The sequence below is a fragment of the Wyeomyia smithii genome, chromosome 1 (genome assembly GCF_029784165.1).
Source record: "Wyeomyia smithii strain HCP4-BCI-WySm-NY-G18 chromosome 1, ASM2978416v1, whole genome shotgun sequence".
Classification (NCBI taxonomy): domain Eukaryota; kingdom Metazoa; phylum Arthropoda; class Insecta; order Diptera; family Culicidae; genus Wyeomyia; species Wyeomyia smithii.
This window is the reverse complement of record NC_073694.1, coordinates 146,833,249-146,850,975: the sequence shown is the minus strand read 5'-3', so window position 1 is coordinate 146,850,975 and position 17,727 is coordinate 146,833,249. Positions and strand designations below refer to the sequence as shown.

The 17,727-nt window shown below is 39.8% G+C and overlaps 1 protein-coding gene across 1 annotated transcript in view; it reads left to right on the top strand.

Annotated features, from left to right (window-relative positions):
* Positions 1–15,673: 15,673 nt before the first annotated feature.
* LOC129718168 (uncharacterized) overlaps positions 15,674–17,727 on the top strand; it is a 104,026-nt gene continuing 101,972 nt past the window's right edge. Inside the window, exon 1 of the mRNA XM_055668623.1 lies at positions 15,674–16,202. The gene's annotated coding sequence lies outside the window, so the exon portion shown is untranslated. The remainder of the gene's footprint in view (positions 16,203–17,727) is intronic.

Genomic DNA, 17,727 nt, shown 5'->3' with positions numbered 1-17,727 from the left:
GCAGCGCATTCCTAGTATTGTTTTTTCATAATCATTCTGGGGTGATCATTGATAATGGAATATAGGATTAAGTCTTTCTTCACTTCACTGAGGTACACTTTGTAAAAACAAAAACGATCATGTAATGCTGACAGAGGCAGATTTGAAATGCTAAAAGACGGATTTCGCGCCAACTCGACCAGATTTTGGCAGCACTCTCTCAAAACTTTCCGTAATTCATTTTCCAAAAGATTATTTAAACTAACATATAAAAAAGGCTGGAGTTTTTTTTATATAAATCGATTAGTTTGAATAATGACAAGAGATAGAAAAAAAATGTCAAGGGATGAGCAAATTTTTAAATTTTTCAATGCCATAAAATTCAACAGAATCATTAGCCTGCGGACGCAAAATTTGACACACGCAGTTGACTTGAAACTAGGAAAAAGCCAAATCTCGCCAAACATGTGAAAAGGGCCCATGTGCCATATGTAAACAAGCCAAATTTTCTCGTTTTTTGATTAATACAAGCGAAATCTGCTTTATTGATAAAAGAATTTACTCTTAATCAAACAATCTTTTTTGTACGGGTAGATTAAGCTTGTATTTATTGAAAAACGTGAAATTGTGGCTTGTTTACATATGGCACATGGGCCCTTTTCACATGTTTGGCGAGAAATTGGAATTTTCCGAGGCGCTACTTTTTAGAGGCAAGTTCTAGCCTATTTCGGTATATTTTTCGGAAAATAAGTTACGAACGCGATGTTTGTTAATGTACAGAGGAAAATATACTTAATTTTAGTGGTTACGCGACTCTTACGTTCCGGTATTTGTGGAAAATGTTCTAGTCGCTACAGGCGCGAAAATATAAACAACACCGAGAGAGAAAATATAGTGATGTGAAAAATAGCAAGATTAAAATGTTTTAAAGGTTTAACGGTAAACCAAATGTGCAAATCAATTGAATTAGGTGCTCTTGTACTGGTTAGCAGTTTCACTATAAATAATTGCAGGTTGTTCGGAAAATTCATGATATTTTTGAGGCATTTTTGAAAGGCGGTAGTATTTAGGAGGAAGCCATCGGTCCTCCTATGCTTGGATTCCGTCCCGTTCCACGTTGAGAAAATTTTCAGATTTAAAAATATTCGAAAAAAATAAATTTATGATACACTGGAAGAAAATAAAATATTTCTTTTACAAACAAGGAATTAAAAAACGATCATCCCAGATTTATTTTCAAATTAGGTTTTTTAGATAAACAATTAATAATGCCTGAAACTCATACCAGATTTTTTTCAAAATCAGCTCTTCAGATAGAAAATTCAGCTGTCTAAAGCTTTTCCAAACAAATAAAATTTTGATAAAACTTGTAGCACTACCATAAAAAAGACAATTGGTACTACAACAAGAGCGAGAATTTCAAAGTCACTCCAGTTTATTTCCAATCATCAACGTCACTACAATACAAGCGTGTAGGACCTAATTTGCAAGTTGCATTTTTGACTATCGTCCGAAACTGATATGAAGACCAGCAAGGTACTTCTATATTTTTTTTCCAGCGAAATCTTACGATTGGCAACATGTGTCTCGCTGCTCTCCATTAATTTAGTGCCGGTATGGCCAAGTAACATGATGATGAAGATGTTACATCATCATCATATTTCCACCTATGAAGTTGTATCCTATAAATATCCTTTATGACCATGCATAATATATGTACAGTCACGAATATAACTGTGGCTGTGTATGCGACGAAAGCTGAGTATACAGTAGATGATTACCATTTCGGTGTCATTCAATGACAGATAATAATTTTAGTACTTTTCTCGCGTTTTCTGTACTTCTATAGCAAGCTCGGCGAAATAAGAGAAAAGAGGATGCGGCCGCTCGGTCTTGATATTACTTAGCATTTTCAACCGTACCTTGACGAAACGCCCAAGCGGATGTAGTCTGTAGCAAGCACCGTCGATTATTGGCGGTCGTATCTTTATTGTGACCGACTAATTCCCGCCCATTGAAAGCGATTATTCGTTGGTCCTTTTGTATCAACTAAAAGCTGACCAAACTGGAGGCAATGTATGTTAGGTTTATGGAGCACAATGCAACGGGAATCCAACAAACTATTTTAAGCGGAAAAGTAAGCCAAAAGGCGATGATGTTCGATTATGCAAATTCAGGACAAGTAGTTTAACGATTCTTTGAAGATTAAATTGAATGATATTTCACGGTCAACGGCGAACGAACGATTCGTGCCTTTTTTTTATCCAAATAAGAAGATCTGAACATGGTTGACACGTGGTTTTAAAAATACGGCGCCATATGCCACACAGCACTTGACATCTTTGGTACATGTAGACATCCTCCCAGTTGATCTCGAGGCACGATACTGCTCTAACAAGCCAGTCATCGTACGTCCGAGTCTTGACTCGAAAGAGCGACTGACCGGACCGGATCGGACAAGCCCAACACTATTGAGGCCTGTCAAACGTCATAACACGTGTTTTTGAAGGACCAATGGTGAAATACTGGAAAAGAATGATGAAAAATTGTTTATTTTTTTAATACCCTCTTTTGAACCCCACACCAAAGGCTCACAAGGAGCCCCCTGGTAGTGGACACTTACTAAGAATTAACATGAAAACTCGGAGAAACGAACAACGAAATAAATTCCTTTCGTTTAGAATATTTGAAACTTAGCCGTGGGTAACATTTGCTTGAAGTAATCTTGAAAAAGTAAATGGCCAGTTCCAAATTATTGTTTTCAATAAAGATTTCATATACATAATGCAGTGGAGACACATGGTACTATGCGTCTCCACCAAATTTTTACCATGTGTCTCCACTGTTTCCCAGTTTAAAAATTTTTTTAACTGTCATTTTTGATTTGGCTGAAACTTTGCATAGACGTTTCTTTAGGCACAAGATGCCGTTTTGTGCTATTGGTTTAATTTTTTGGAACATGACTCAAGAGAAGCTTTAAAAATGCTATTTAAGGAAAGTATTAGATGTAGTATTAGAAAGTAGTAAATGATTACAAATATTTAAAGGGGCAAAACAGTATGTTTGATCGGTGTGACGTCTTCGGCAAAGTTGTAGATTTGAATTATGTCTTTCCAAAAATTTTTTACACCCTAAACATATTTTTTTTTTAAAAGGTAAAATAAAAATTGAAAATTATTTATCCAAAAAAGCTCATTTCTCAAAAAAAAATTTCTATGGAAACTACAAAAGATTACCTAAACAAATCATGAAGAAATCAAGTAAAAAAAGTTAAAATATTTGGAAATAACAAGAGGGTTGTGTGCAAAGCCACGACCACAAGTTTGAAGTAGAAGTAGTAGAAAGATAACCCGGCTGCTTGCGTGTCAGTCATTTTTTCTAGTAAATAAACGTTGACTAATCAGATCAATCGAATTTTATGCTTCAACAAGGATTGACTATTTTCAATAATATAGTAAGTTGCTTGTCAAGGTTGGGGCTTGACAATTTTTAAATTTTGAGATGAATTTTTTTCGGATGTCGTGCTAATGACTGAAAGAAAAGATAATTCAGTACATTTTGAGACACGGAGATGAAGTAAAATTTATAACTTTTACAAATTAAAAAAAGTGAATTAACTCATTAGAAAATAATAACTCTTCAATCAAGTTTTTATTTATTCCTGAAAAGGACAATTTGTTGTTCTTTTTAGTATCAGATAAGATGCCGATCACATCTTTGCGTTATCACTGATAGGGCGAATAAAGTATTTCTTGTGCTAAAGAAAACAATGAAATGCTGATATAACACTCAAAACTAGACGGCTCACGTGTTGTCAAAATGAGTCAACTTTTCATTGAATGCATTTACTAGTGCCCACTATCGCACAGAGACTGCATTTCACTAAAGTGCCTCACTGCATCAGCCGCTATCGATGCTGAGATCCGCTGCAACTAGTTCGCTATCCATAGCCATGCCACAGTTGTTTATACGCTGCCATTGTCCCTGTTCCACTGTCCCTGCATCAGCTGGCCCAGCTGCTATCGTTGCTGGAATCCGCTGCAACTAGTGCGCTATCCATTGATACGCCACAGCTGTGGCCGCCTTCTGCCATCGCTGGTATCCACTGCACTGCTAGTCTGCGGCTAAGGGAGGACGACTGCTGTTGTCGCTATCTAGAACTATTATGAGCGGCTTCGACTGAAACAGGCTCTTATATGGGGATGAAAAACTTATCGATAGGAGCAAGAAATTATCAATAACTTTCGATAGCCATATCAGTCGATATTTCCCATCCTTACTCTTTTACTGACAAAGAGCACATTTCAAATTGCAAGCTCTATGTTTCTGTCGACTGTGCTTGGGAAGCAATCATGTAAACGACCAATCAGATCAATCGAATTTTGCGCTTCAACAAGGATTGATCATTTTCAATAATATAGTAAGTTGCTTGTCATTATTGGGGCTGGTTTTTGAATTTTGATTATGCGAAAAATTGATTTTTTTATGCAGATAATGAAAGTTACGGCTGTCGTGTTCATGACTGAACTAAAAGATAATTCGGTACGTTCTGAGACACGGAGATAAAGTAAAATTTATAGCTCTTACAAATTTAAAAACGTGAATTAACTCATAGAAAATCTTAACTCTTCAATCAAATTTTTATTTCATCCTGAAAAGAACTTTGCATTATCACTGACAGTGTGAATAAAATATTCCTTGTGATAAAATAAACTGTGAAATGCTGATATAACACTCAAGACTAGACGGCTCGCGTGTTGTCAAAATGAGTCAACTTTTCATTGAATGCATTTACTAGTGCCCACTATCGCACAGAGACTTCATTTCACTAAAGTGCCTCACTGCATCACCCGCTATCGATGCTGAGATCCGCTGCAACTAGTTCACTATCCATAGCCATGCCACAGTTGGGGCCGCTATACGCTGCCATTGGTATCCACTGTCCCTGCATCAGCTGGCCCAGCTGCTATCGTTGCTGGAATTCGCTGCAACTAGTGCGCTATCCATAGCTACGCCGCAGCTGTGGCCGCTTTCCGCCATCGCTGGTATCCACTGCACTGCTAGTGCTGCTGCTAAGGGAGGACGACTGCTGTTGTCGCTGTCTAGAACTATTGTGAGCGGCTTCGGCTAAAACATGCTCTTTTATAGGCCAAATAGCATGTTTAAAATTGAAAGGTATATGATTCTGTGGACCGTGCTTGGAAAGCATTCATATAACGACCAATCAGAGGTGCTGCTAAGGGAGGACGACTGCTGTTGTCGCTGTCTAGAACTATTATGAGAGGCGTCGGTTGAAGCAGGCTCTTATATAGACCAAATAGCATGTTTTCAATTGCAAGGTATATGATTCTGTCGACCGTGCTTGGGAAGCAATCATATAACGACCAATCAGAGGTCGAATTTTTTGTTTTGACAAGGCTTGACTATTTTCAATAGAACAATAGTGTGAATAATAAAATTAAAGTTAACTTCTTTTGGGAAGAATCTTAGAAGATTTCCCAATTTATTGCTGCAAGAACGAAGGAAATCCATTGAATACTAACCGATTTATTAGCATTTGAAATTGGACATATTTTTCACTTTTTTCGGTTTCAGATTTTCATTTCACATCCCTATGTAGCCGAACTTCCTGAGAGAAGTATTCTACTTCAAAAAAGTTAAAATATTTGGAATAAAAAATCGATTTAGTCTTCACAGGGTACATTTTTTTATGGAAGAACAAAATTAGTCTCCTCTAAATGTATATGTGTTTCGAATCATATGATATCTAGCAGCGAAAATAACGAATTTAATTTTGAGAAAGCAGATTTTGTTGCACTGAACCAATCATTTCTTGAAATGAATTGCGCTGTACTTGATAATGTTGGAGACGTGGACTAGGGTACTGACTTTTTTAGTGACACGCTCGAACATATTTTTATTAAATCACCTTGATCCAACGCTAGATTCCGATTTTTGAGAACAAGCATTAGATGGTATTCCACTTACATTTAGTCCTTTCCCGTTCTTACCTAAACTTTCTGAACTAGTAGTTTTCCAGTTGACGCAAATACATTCGAGCGTGCGCAAATCTATCGGTCATGTGAAGCAGATTAATTATTTTACATTTGACGTTTCAAAATGGTGAAATTTGTATTAAAATTATACTTATACTTAATTTAACTCAATAATCTAACCTTCATTAATTTCTCTCGAACTGTTAGCTTTCAATTTTTCGATGATTCTTCTTTCATTACTCTTCTATCTACTACTACTTTTTTTGCGCTAAAAAATATACTTTTTCCTCCTATCTATCCTGTTTATTTCTCGAATTGATTATGACGTTGGCTTATAGTCCGCCGCAACGGTGGACCTATCCGCGTGTGCCGGGCGGGATCAGTTAGTGTCGCCAGAACAACACGAGTGGCACGATATTCAGGAGGTCTGTTTAGCTCGTTGGCTTCGCCGATGACATTGATATTGTAGCACGAACCCTAGAGAAGATGACGGAGATGCACATCAGACTGAAGGCTGAAGCCGGACGAATTGGATTGGCCATAAATGCATCGAAGCCCAAGTACATGAGAGGAAGAGGTTCCAAAGAGGACAGTATCAACCTCCCACCACGAATTTATAAAAGCGGTGATGAAATCGAGGTGGTAGACTAGTTTTTGTACTTGGGCTCACTGGTGACTGCTGACAACAACACCAGTGGCGGCAGTGCTGAGAATATTCACTATCATGATATTCAAAAGTAGTGATTTTCAACCTTCTTTATATTGATAATCATATTACCCATGTGAAGTTGATATTCATGATACCAAACAATCAACGAACACAGACGGTATTAATATTAACACTCGTGTTGATATTTTGATCGTCAAATATGAAAATCATTTCCAAATCGTGAGAATCAAATTGCCTCACTCGACAATTTATACTGACATCGCAGGAACAAGGTTTCACTACTTGGATATACTTATTGCCAGAACTTCTCTGAATATCATTTCGAGGCCTTTGATATTCACCCCACTGTTCTATCATTGAATATGGTAAACGAAATTCATACATCGTCGCAATGAGCATAGGTTAATGAGTTCCCCCTATAATCAGGAAAAAAAGTGCTGACACTGAGAAAAAATCAATTCTCCCGTGAATAAACATCGATAATCTAAGGCACTGAGTGGCGGAATTCATCGACGCCTTATGACAGGAAATCGTGCCTATTTTGGACTCCGGAGGACGCTCCGCTCGAATGAAATCCGCCGCCGCACGAAGTTGACCATCTACAAAACACTGATAACTTTCGAAGGTTCTTAAAAAACCTTCGGAGCCCATTCCAGTCCTTACAGATGGTGATTGCATTTTTCTAACGAATGAAAAAATATCTCAAAAACTTGCTTAGCAGTTTGAGAGTGTTCATAACTCCAATTTGAACGTAGTAAGTCCTATTGAAAATGAAGTAAACCAAAAGTATGATCAGATCACCACCCAAGAATTTCTTTCCGAAGAGCTATTGGAAACAAACTTGAATGAGGTGCGAACTATTCTCGAAAAATTCAAAAACATGAAAGTACCAGGAGATGATGTGATTTTCTATATCCTCATCAAAGGACTTCCCGAAAACTCTTTAAATTTCTTGGTAAAAATTTTTAACAGATGCTTTGCACTAGCACATTTTCCTACGAAATGGAAAAATGCCAAAGTCACTCCAATTTTAAAACCCAAAAAGAATCCAGCTGAGGCGTCAAGTTATCGACCAATTAGTTTACTTTCCTCTATTAGCAAAATTCTTGGAAGAATAATTCTTAATAGAATGATAACACATATTAATGAGAACTCAATTTTTGCAAATGAGCAGTTTGGTTTTCGCCATGTGCATTCCACTACTCATCAGTTACTTGGAGTAACAAATATGATTCTGAATCTGAAGGCTATTCGACTGGAGCTGCTCTTCTAGATATAGAAAAGGCATTCGATAGTGTTTGGCATAAAGGTTCAATGGCTAAAATGTCAAATTTCAGTTTTCCGCTTCACAAAAATGATACAAAGTTATTTAACTGACCGCACTCTCCAGGTTAACTATTTAAATGGCAAATCTAATAGATTGCCTGTTAGAGCTGGTGTGCCTCAGGGGAGTATCTTGGGCCCAATCTTAGATAACATTTTTACTTCTGATCTTCCTGATTTACCACCAGGTTGTGAGAAATCTCTGTTTTGTGACGATACAAGCATTTCCGCAAAAGGAAAAAGCCTTCGTGTTATATGCAGTCGGCTTCAAAAAAGTTTAGATATATTTTCTTCATACTTACAAAAATGGAAGATTTCCCCTAATGCTTCAAAAACACAGTTAATTATTTTTCCTCATAAGCCAAGAGTTTCATTTCTCAAACCCACCCATAACCACGTTATTAAGATAAACGGTGTGGTCTTAAATTGGTCTGATCAAGTTAAATACTTAGGGCTAATTTATGATCAGAATCTTACTTTCAAGGAGCACATTGAAAATATCCAGTCGAGGTGCAATAAGTATATCAAATGTTTATATCCTCTCATCAACAGGAATTCTAGACTTTGTCTCAAGATTAAACTGTTAATTTACAAACAAATTTTTAGGCCAGCAATGTTATATGCAGTTCCCATCTGGACAAATTGTTGTGCAACCAGGAAGAAGACGTTTCAAAGGATTCATCATAAACTTTTGAAAATGATTTTGAAGCGTCCTCCCTGGTTTATCACGAACGAACTACATAGGCTCACTAATGTAGAAACATTAGAAAATATGTCAAGCCAAATTATCAACAAATTCCGACAAAAATCGTTGCAATCCTCAATTGCAACGATTAGCTCACTTTATAGTCAGTAAGATAGTTTTAAGTTTATTTTAAGTTTCGTTTTATTCCTTTTTTTTTCTCCTTTACAAGTAGGTTTAATAATTTTCCTACAATTACATTAACTTAACTGCGAAAGCCAATAACATTCAATAATATAAAAAATACAAATATATATAATAGTGTTGTAATGTCACCATTTATAGCAGAACACACAATATTAGTTCTGAATAAATATTTTAGGACATAAATAAATCATTACAAAACACTGATCAGACCGGTAGTTCTCTACGGCCACGAAACCTGGACTATGCTTGTGGAGGCCCTTGGCGGAGGCGAATAAACCACGAGTTGCTGGGAAAACCACTCATCGTTCAAACGGTGAAAATCGGGAGACTACGGTGGGCTGGGCATATCGTAAGATTGTCGGCCGACAACCCGGCAAAAATTGTTCTTGATAACGACCCGACTGGAACGAGAAGACGGGGCGCAGCGAGAAGGGTGACTTCATCAAGTGACCTGCGGAGTCTCCGCAGACGACATGGTTGGCGAGCTGCAGCCATGGACCAAATTGAATTGAGACGGCTTCTCCGATCAGCAAGGGACAGTTCAGCTGATTGGTAAGGTAAGATAGAGTTTGTTCGATAAAAATATTTTTTTCGGGTTGGGAAATGGCTGGACACGAGTAACTTGAGATCCTAATGAGGTCATTCCCTCTGTCCAGCATCTCCTTTCCCAATCTCCACGTGGTGCCGACCGGGATACGAATAACATTAGCGGATCTGAGGATAACAAATCCCGGATGAAAACCTCGGTCGTATGCTGACTGGGAAGATGATGGCGTGGCATAAGAATACGCCAGAGAACTGGAACAACGGATCGCAGAACAATATGCTCAATCTACAAGAAGGACTATCGACTGGATTGCTGCAACTATCGATCGTTGCTCAACTCCGCATACAAAGTGCTCTCCCGTATCCTATTCTTCAGATTGATCGGTTTTCTACAGAAGCGTTTCACGACGGATCATATATTTACCCTGCCATAGATCCTTAATAAGTTCCGGGAGTGAATCTTGCAGACTCGCCATCTGATTGTAGATTTTAAGACAGCATACGACTCAGTGAAAAGAAACGAGTTGTGTGGAGACTATGCGTAAACACGGTTGCCCGATGAAACTAATGAAGCTGAGTCGTATAACGCTGGCGAAATTAAAATCGCGGATAGCTGGTGAGACATCAATCGCCTTTGTTAACGTTGACGATTTAGAAGGATACGCTCTCCAGTTTACTTTTCAACATCGCCTTTGAAGGTGCAGTACGAGGAACAAACGTGCGAAGAAACGGTGCGATCATCACGAAATTTCACAAGCTTCTTGGCTTTGCGGACGACATTCAGGCTTTTTAAGAGGGAAGCGGCGAGGTTGCGAGTCAACATTTACTTTGTCAAAACAAAGTACATGGTAACTGGCAGAGAGTGTGGGAGTTCCGGTGATGTGGGGAACGGAGAGAATGAGGGAAAACGATTTGAAGTGGTTGATGAATTCGTTTATCTTGATAACCTCATAACATGTGACAACGATATAAGCTGTGAAGTGAAACGAAGAGCTGGGATCAGGATCTACTACGGACGTAAACAACTAAGGTCTCGTAGTTTGCAAACTCGCACAAAACTAGTGCTGTATAGGACGCTGATCCTCCCGGTGGCGCTTTACGAACATGAAGCATCACCGCTGAAGGAAGCTGAACGACGAGTGCTCGATGTTATCGAGCGTGAGATCTTGCGATAGGTACTTGGCGGTAAAATGGATGATTGAGTATGGCGCAAGCGCATGAATCACGAGTTGTACCAAGTATACAAACATGCCAATATGGTGAAGGTAATACAGTGTGGCAGGCAGGCTTCGGTGGGCTGTGGCCAGAATGCCTGAAGAGAGAGCCGTCAAAACTATATTCTACAAAGAACTAGGAAGAGGTCGTCAATTCCTTGGTAGACTTCGCACTCGGTGGATATGCGCGGTGGAAGAAGACTATCGATCTGCTGGTGTATGAGGTGACTGGAGAGCGGGTGCCCTAGACAGAAAAAGCTGGACATCTCTATTTCGTAAAATAGGCAATTTTTTTTCTTCATCTATAATTTATTTGACACGGCACAAATACAAAAAAGTAGGCAATGTATGTGATGTTTTCGAGGATGCAAAAAATGATCCCGGGTTGTGGATGTGATTTAGACATGGAAAATTTTTTACCTCATTCAGACGGGACTCGAACCCGCAACCTGCGATGTCTCTGGCATGGTGTTTTGGCCAAGGAGAGGTAGTTTCCCCTAAGACCACAATATCGATCACCCTTCACTATTGCGCTATGCTCCACACATGCCTCGATCAACCACACACACACTGTCTTGTGGAAGTTATTTTTGTAACTGAACTATTGCCTGATCTCACACTTGTATAGCGACTCACTATATCTGATGGAAAGAGAAGAATAAGTGATTCGAAAAAACGTCTAATAGTTCTCTCCCGGGAGTTGCAGCTATGGACGGGAGAAACGAGGTTTCAATGAGACTCCTTCCTCTTACCAAAAGAATTACTACTATAAAGAGTAATTCTATTCTGAATGAATACAGGAAAAAATGTAAGAGAAAACATGAATCGGAACAATCGACATCACAGCGATCACAGCGATCACAGCGATCACAGCGTTGCAGGAACTTTGTTGGACGAGACAGAAGTTATAGAATAACGAGCATCGAGCGGCTACTTTCTACGAAAGTTGTGGCACTACTATCGAGCGGGGAAGCAGCTCCATAGTTCTGGGTAAAAATGCATCATTAGGTAGGTGAAGTACTGAAGTTCGAAGTACTTTGTTCTCAAGCAACAATATTCGCAAAACCATCTGGAGATTACCCGAGCAATAGACAGAGATGCAAATCGACCACGTTCTAATTGATGACAATTTCTTCACTGACGTCATCAACAATAGTACAAACCGCAGTACTCATGGGCGCAACTACGGGGGGGCTAGGGGGGGCTTCAGCCCCTTCTAGAAAGTGTTTAGCCCCCCCTAGAATTTTCCAGAGAATGATTGTATTCAATATAAATACATTCCATACTACATATCAGAGCATCAAAATCAACACAAATTGAAATGTCGTCATTCATTGGCTAAGAACCAGTCATGCCACATTTTCGTCTGTATTTCGGAGCTCAAAAAATCTTGTCACCTTGGTAAAATTTAAAAAAATCTGTATAAAAATCTGCATATGTACTGGAGCTATCCTTCTCGAAAAAAATGACATCATAGCTTGTTTAACATTTATCCCGTGGCTTATTCATGCACACATTTATGCGTAGCATATGAAAATAGTAAAACCTCCGACACGCTGAGCCGCATTTGAGTTAATTTTTGTTTTTCAACTATATCAATAAGTTTAATTGAAGACCCCATGAAAAGCAAAAAAATCTATATAAATCTGTATTTTTTACAGAAAATCTGCAATCTGTATATGCAGATATCTGTATGAAAAATACGTAAAAAATCTGTATAAATACAGATAAATCTGAATATGTGGCATCACTGCTAAAACTAGTTCTGCACCCAGGATCGATTCTCAAACCTAGTTCTCTTACTCATCTCACCAGTCAGACAAGAGCTGTAGTAACTCGTGCTGTATCAAGAAGTTGTCGCCATTTTACTTGGTTTTGGGCTGTGTTTTACCAGTTCCCCAGACGTCTCATCACTCGCAAGTCTCTTTCGATCTGGTCGAGCCATCATGCACGCTGCGCCCCTTACTTTCTGGTGCCGGTAGGGTTTGCTGGAGAGAAGTGATTTCACAGGGTTGTCGTCCGACATCCTTACGACGTGACCGGTCCACCTCAACCTATTGTCTTTCGCCAGGTGCGCAATGGGGTTCTCTGCAAACAGCGTTTTTAGCTAATGGTTCATGCGCTGTCGCGCTGTTATCCGTCGTCCGTTTGTACTCCACCGTAGATAGTCCACAGCACCTTCCGTTCGAAAACACCAAGAGGACTTCCGTAGAGGACTACCAGTTATATGAGGGTTTTGTATTTTTTTGTATTGAAGTGGTCATGTCCGATCTGCACTGTGATTGGGGCGTACGCGTTTATAATGTCTGAAAAGAACGGGCCGTCGATGAGAACGTGGTCAATTGTTTTGCTATACGTTGGTCGAGGAAAGAAGGGACTTTTAACTGCCAGCCCGCGGAAAGCTGCGAAGTTGGTGCATGGCTGGCCGTTGTTGCTCGTCACGGTGTGCAGGCTGTGCGGGCCGATCACCGGCTTATGTAAGTCTTTCCTTCCGTTAATGTCCCCAATGGCGATCTTGATGTCTCTACGCGAGCAACTATCGTAAAGTTTCTCCAGCTGTGCGTAGAACGTTTCTTTCTCTGCATCAGGTCTTCCTTCGTGAGGGCAGTGCACATTGGGAATAGTGTAGTTGTAGAACAACCCTGTTATTCTCAACAAACACAACCTGTCGCTGGTTGCCTGCCACTTCATTACACGACTCTGTATCCTGCCCAGCACTATAAAACCGCTACCAAGCTCATTGATTGTGCCACCGCTTTGGTGGTACTGTGCCTTGCGGTCACAAATCCGAAGTCGAAAGGGCGGGATTCTAGCTGATCCAGCAGCATCCAGTCGACATCCGGGGCGTTGAGCGATCTACTGTTACATGTACCGAGCTTCCAATCGTCGTCCTTATTTCGTCGGTTGGGTCATTGCCTATTGTTCCGGTTCGTTCTGAATTCTTGATTCTTCGTAGTATGTTTAATTTAGTATGCTGCCTTACTAGGGCTGCGATGCCTAGTCTCGCGACGGGACTGCCGCCATAGATGTAGCTGGCGGGACACCGTATTTCATAGTTCAGCCGTTCGGTCCGGATCAGTCGATGTTTGAGCCGCCCCTAGCCTGTGGGGTTCAGATAAGCTGCTCTCTAAGGAGAACAACTACCCCTTTCCTGTCAGCATACGACCAAATTCCCACCGGTTCACTGGTTTTCCCTTGGTTGCTCGTATCCCAGTCGGTAACACGTGGAGGTAGGAATAGGGAATTATGCCTTGAACCACACTGGGGTCTATTTTATTCCCGTACTAGACGGGTGTGTTGTTAAAAAACACTACCCAGCCATTTACCAAACCTGGCTCTCCTCAATATCAAATCAGTGTTGCTGAAAGAGGTTGGCGTTGACGCTGTGTTCAAGATATTTAGTACATCTTCGGAGATTCTATCTTGAAGTGATTTTTTCTGCTGTTACGACACTATTTTAAGCGTTTTTAAATAAGCATAATAAAACTCCTTTTTCTGTTTTTTAAAATTACATGCATGAAAACTAGCCCCCCCTAGAAATTTTCCTTAGTTGCGCCCATGGCAGTACTAATTCAAATTCGGAGCACTAGCTAGTAGCTATATGCTTGAGCTCAGAATTCTCGTCGGTGTTAGAGCAATGGATTTAGAATGATATCACAGAACAGGCGAAACTCAGTTTTTCTAAGGTGTCGATAAGAGAACCGAGATCGAGCAGCGATGGAAGAGCTGTACTATGCGAACGACACTCGAAAGATCTACAAAAGCAAGGCAGTTCCTACGAGGATATGTGCCGCAGGGAGATATGTGCAAAATCATGCACGGCAACCTACTTACAATGTGAGGTGGAAAGATGGTAACAGCATGTCTATGAGCATTTCTAGGAAGCGGAGACGATAGGGCAATCTTGGTGCACGTGCCAAAGGTGACAGAATTGACCAGCTGAAAAAGAACAAATCTGCTAAAGTGGACCTTAGGACGGGTACTGGTGATGTGCGTTGTTTAAGTATCGGGGTCATTCTTCAAACCTTAAAGTCGGTTACGACCTTCATATTTATTCAATTTTTTTTAATATTGCTTTAAAAGTTGTGATTAACAGAGTGAAAACTCGTTTTTTGCAGATCCTGGCAGGAAAAATCGAGAAAAACTAATTATCATTCAAATCAAATGTTTTTTGAGGTTTTGTATTTTACTCAAGAAGATCTTTCATATGAAACGCCAACAAGAAAGATTCAGAAAATATTATGTAAAAAAAAAAAAAATCAAAGTCTTATGGACATTTCAAAATGGGAATGAAATAGTTGAAAATATTCACGCGTGTACTAAGATTAATCTCATCTTGAAATCATCAAATCATCAAGTGATCAAGTCTTCAAATCATGAAATCACCAAATTAACAAATCATCAAATCTACAATTCATTTAATTATCAAGATAACAAACCATCTTTTCATCAAGTTATTAAAATCATCGTGGTTTATTAATCATGGGCATCACACAGGCACATGAGTTAGGCTATGCTGTGTTATCCTATTTCACTCCCATCGCCGGTAAACGGAGACTGCTGCTGCCGTAAAGGCGCACACAAACTTGTTTTCAGTGAATACGTTCTCACGTGGGTTTGCACGTTACATAAACGATACCGAAATACATCAAAAGCTACTTTCTTTTTGCAAAGAGCCCTCTTTGAGACCGTAAATATTTCAACTTTCTTGCAAGAAGGGCTCATTCACAAAAACTGTCGGGAAATTTAACCTCCAACTGTTGAATAAATCCAACGACACTCAATGTTTTCAGATCATTGCAAAACGTTACCGGTGGATAACTTCCGCTGCCAGTTCTCGTCAACGTTTTGTGCTTACAACCACATTTACTGGTCAACCGAATACGAAATGCCACGCTGGTGAGAGCCGCCTGCATGAACAAAAAACGTGCAGAAGCGTGAGCGCCGAGAGCGGATAGCTATCTCCAACATCGTCCTGTCATCCCCCAATGTGGAGCACAGCGGAAATAGCTCTGCTCTGCTTCATCTTGCGAAGGAAAAATCTCAGCCTTTCGCAGCATCAATTTTCAGTTGAGTTTGTACAGTCACGGAGATTACACGGGAACCTCGCCCTAGGATCTCTGTGCTACACAAAGGATCATAAAATCCACTTGGTGAAAAGCCTCCACTTGCTGCATAGGCAATGTGCAGAAATTAGTTTTTCCTTGGGTGTTGTCCTGTGAAATCCGCGTCGCGCTCGGGTAAATCTATTTCCGACGGATAGTGAGTGAAAATTTAGTTCGTTGAATAAATGTGAAATCTCCTATTCCAGCAAAATTTGTTCCAAGTTTTATTGTTCATCAGTCGGTCGCACCTCGTTGGGAAATGTGTGCCCATTTGAATTGGCGGATTCGAGATTAACTTTAACATACGACTAGATCAACCAGACAGGTTCAGAGGAAGAAAACTAGTATTCACGTTTTACGCGTTTGTTAAATTTACCGTCGAAGAGTGTGATTCCGCGAGTGTGCATTTTCTTTCAGGTAAACACCATCTTGTGATAATATAAAGAGGATTTTACCGGACAGAATAAATCATAATGATCAGTAAGTCCAATATTACTTACTTTAACGTGTAACTTTCTCCTAAAAGAAAAGTCTTGACCTCCAAGGACGAAGCCGTCACGTGTTGAAACGCGGATAAAAAATTACTTTATTGACTCTCATGCATAAGAAAATAAAGTCTCTTCGAACACAATTGAATTAATTTAAGAGTGACAGACCTTATGTGCTCGACAGGCTTCGTTTTCGTATGGAGGAACAGAAACCGTCGACGTTCAGCTTTGCCATTTTTCATACATCGTACGACTTCAGTATCCAATTTGGCCGTCTGCCTTTGTAGCGCTCACTCTCTGTCATCCAATTTCACGCTCGCAGCTGCTTGGAGGAAAAAGGATTTTCCAAGATTTACAGAGAAGCAAATAACAGTCGCATGGCTAGGAGGATGTTAGTCTCCCGTAAAGTGAGCAAATCTTGTCACTGCTTCTCACTGGTAGTGGCTGTTGATGCTACTCAGCATCGGCTCCGGATGTTGCGAGCTTAAACTGCGGAGACAGAGCCGCTGAAGCTGAAGGATTGGGAAACGGCAATGACATATTGAGTCTGTGCATTGTCTCGCACCCATTTGCAGGTCGTTTATAGCAAAACAAGGAAAGTTTGGGTCCTCGTCGCACTTTCTGTCGCCCTTCGGATGCTCGTTACGCGACAACAACAAAAATCACAGAATGGGCTGGGTAAACGTTTCTCCGAGAGCGAAAAATGCTATCGGCCAGCCAGCCAGCAATTACGTGTGCATCCAATTTATTGTCTGCACTGAACGGGTCATACTAATTGCAAGGATTACCTCTGGCTAAGCAGAATGTATCGATACTTTAGGTATTAGGCAACAGCTTGACTAGACTGGTAATTTAACAAGTGAAAAAAAATCGAACATTACATATTTTATGTTTGTTACAACATGTTTGTATACTTCCAGTGTAATCTTAGAAAGTGTTCTGTTTGTCGTAGGTTCCATTTCAATAACATGATATGATTGTTCAACTTGAGGTCGAGAGAAACAGCCAAAAGTTTTTTCTTGAAAGGTAGAACAATTGCGATTAAGCGAGCAAATTGGTACGGCTATTGAGCGAAACGTCAAATGACCGAGAAATCAATTGAAAGCCATTCCGGATAAAACGCTAACGTTTTTACCTTACAAAACTTAGTGGATGGAATGTTTTATTTTTGTCTCAAAAGTTATTTCTTTAAAAAGCGTATGCAAGTTATCATACTCTTTTTCCAAGCATTGTAGCTCAGACACGTTTGGTTGTGTTGGAAAACGGTTCAAACAGAAGATAGCGGTTTGAGGGTTAGGCAAGTTAGGGTTTTTCTGTAAAGTCTATTATTCTGATGCACAGTGGTCCAATAAGGCATAAAGTGGGACTTAATTCCATAGCGGCTTATACCTTCATCCTAACTAATTAGTGTCTCTGGAACAATTGTTTGTATGAATGACCCGCATAATCGCAAATTGTCAAAAAATATGAAAAGTTTACTATACCAAAAATAAGAAAAATAACATTTGTGTGTTAAG